Genomic DNA, 3,108 nt, shown 5'->3' with positions numbered 1-3,108 from the left:
GTGTGCCTCATCACTGAGAATTCTCGAATTTGAGGGCAATATTTCCTTCATTGCTCTCTGACCACTGAAATGGGAAATACGGCATTTCAAACTATGACCATGGGGAACAATCCCCATTCTTTTCTCATTTCTAAAAGGAGAGTGGAGTCCTGGTGGTTGGAGGAGATGTGGGTGCCAAGGCTTGAATGAAAGGTTTCTTACCTCATGCCTCCCTAATCCCATTCCTGTTTCTTAGCTCCCTTTTTTCTGGGTTTACCTTCAGTTTTCTAAATAGCATAATCATGTTGGTATTTCTTGATTTTGGGGGGAAAAGAAGTAGAGAGCCATTGACTTGCTACTCTAAAAAAATGAGGATTTAGCTGTCTCCCATCATCACTACCCCATCAATTCTTATTCACCACTGGGATTAAATTATAACTTTTGATTCACTATTTAAGCTGAGCCACTTGGTGTACTTTCTTTTGTTTAATGTCTTTTTATGTTTTTTGCTTTTCTCCTGAAATTCATTGCCTTATATTTTAACTAGAGGCCCGGTGCACAAAAATTTGTGCACTCAGCGGGGAGGGGAGGTCCCTCGGCCCAGCCTGTGCCCTCTCGCAGTCTGGGATCCCTCAGGGGATGACCACCTGTTGGCTTAGGCCCGCTACCTGGGGGATTGGGCCTAGGATGGCAATCAGACATCCCTCTGGCAGCCCGGTAACTGACCACCAGAGGGCAACTCCTGCATTGAGAGTCTGCCCCCTGCTAGTCAGTATGTGTCATAGTGACCAGTCATTTCCAGTCTTTCTGCTGTTAGGGTTACTTTTCATATTACCCTTTTACTATATAGGATAGAGGCCTGGTGCACGGGTGGGGGCTGGCTGGTTTGCCCTGAAGGGTGTCCCAGATCAGGGTGGGGGTCCCGCTTGGATGCCTGGCCAGCCTGGATGAGGGGATGATGGCTGTTTGCAGCTGGTCACACCCCCTTCAGGGTGAGCATCCCCACTGGGGTGCCTGGCCAGCCTGGATGAGGGGCTGAGGACCATTTTCAGGCTGGCAGGTGACTGAAGCTCCCAGTCTCTCCTTTTTTTCTTTTTCTTTTTTTTTATTCTGGGATTTATTTACCTTCTACAGCCATCACTGGAGCTGAGAGCCGGCTTTAGCTCTAAGGTTTGGCTCCAGCTCTGAGACCTCAGCTGCTGAAAGCAGGTATCTGGGTTTGTTTGGGTTCTATAATTGTAACACTGTTGCGGTCCTGCTTGCTCCAGCTCTGACGGCTGAAAGCAGGTTTCTGGGGATTGTTTAGCCTCTATAATTGCAACATAGTTGCTTAGAGTGTAAGCTCAGAGGCCGACAGCAGCAGGCGGCGAACCTTGGCTTCCTCCATCACTGGAGCAAGCAAGCCTGTTCACTTCAGCTGCCTGGCTGCCGGCTGCCATCTTGGTTGGCAGTTTGCATATTTTGCTGATTAGCCAATGGGAAGGGTAGCGAAGTTACGGTTAATTACCATGTTTCTCTATTATTAGATAGGATTTGCTCATTTTTCTTTTTTAAATTTTTAAAAAATATTTTTTATTGATTTCAAAGAGGAAGGGGGAGGGAGAGAGCAACAGAAACATCAGTGATGAGAAAGAAGCATTGATTGGTTACCTCCTGCACACCCCCCACTGGGGATCCAGCCCACAACCCGGGCATGTGCCCTTGACCAGAATCGAACCTGGGACCCTTCAGTCCATAGACGAATGCTCTGTCCACTGAGCCAAACTGGGTAGGGCTAATTTGCTCATTTTTCTATATAGCTCTCATTTTAGCCCAGCTTTGCCACAGAACGCTGACATTCCTGTCATTGCGGGCACATCAGCTAAGCCTTTCAGCTCACTGTCATGACCCTCCTGGAGGTGGCCTCTGCCTTGCTGCTCCTGTGGACAGGCTCACCTCAGAGTTGTCACCCACGGATGTCTCTTCATCATGAATAACAGGATTCTTGGGACCAGAAGGTGAAGGGGGTGGAGCGGTATAGGACACCTCAGTGAGTTGCCAGTAACAACCTAGAGAAGTGAGCCAGGCAAAGGCATTCTTCAAAGAGAAACGTAGCACGTAGAACAGGGGATTGGAAGTAGGTCAGGTGGCCACGCCTCTCCGCAGGCAGCCAGCTGATGGCCCTCGGACTCAGGGCTTTGAGTAGGGGCAGTGACAGCTGGCATCATCGGCTGAAATCTGAGTAGCCTGGTGGGCCTCGAATGTAGCCAGCAGTCGACCGGGCAGTAGGAGCCGTGGGAGCACCACTGCACCGGGGTGTCCAGCTGTCCTGTGCTGCCCAAGATTCCTTATCATTTTGTAAACATCCCCATTTGCTAGGGTTCTTGGCAGTCAAACTTAAAGAGAACCATGTAATATTTGATAAAAATGAACGAACCTAATCTATACGCTGTGGAGAGTAATAAGAACAAACACACTCACTCCCCAGTCTTAAGAACTAGAACCCGGGGAAGGGTTCTGTGAAGACAGACAATCTCAGGTGACCTCCTAGCTAGGCTGGGAGCTGACAGCACCTGGAGGCAGCCTCCGGACCTGGAGTTTCTCCTCCTGGCTCCTCCCACAGCTTCTACCGCTGCTTTAAGCGTCAGTTTCTGTGTCTGAAACCCTGGCCGCACACTGAGCATCTCAGGGGGATGTGAGGATAGACTGAGGAAGGTGTATGTGAAGTGGACAACAGTGTGCCTGGTGGATAGGAAGGGGCTGATGAAGGTTAGCTGTCCTCACCCGCATCACCCTCAGGTCCTTAACGGGAACCCGCGGTTTGGGGGCTGCCCTGACCTTTGACATGCCCGGGCCTGGCTGTCAATCCAGCCCAGGGAAGGGGCTGTTTTTGCGTCCATGGGGGGGCTGGTGCCCTCCGCCCCTCCCCCCTGCACTCTCCCCCGCACCCCAACCCCAGCGCGGCTGTGCGGGGAGCCTGTGACCAGTCTCTGCAGCGGCGGGAGCTCAGGTGCAGGGCGAGGAAGCGCTTTGCCTGGCGGCTCGCCTTCCCCAGGGCCTCTGACTCCCGCAGAACTGCCCGCGGGAGCCGGGAAGGGGCTGGCGGCGGGGTGTTTGCGGGGCCACAGCAGGCACAGGGCACAGGCCGCC

Source organism: Myotis davidii, unplaced genomic scaffold (assembly GCF_000327345.1).
Source record: "Myotis davidii unplaced genomic scaffold, ASM32734v1 scaffold378, whole genome shotgun sequence".
NCBI lineage: Eukaryota > Metazoa > Chordata > Mammalia > Chiroptera > Vespertilionidae > Myotis > Myotis davidii.
This window is presented reverse-complemented; position numbering follows the sequence as displayed.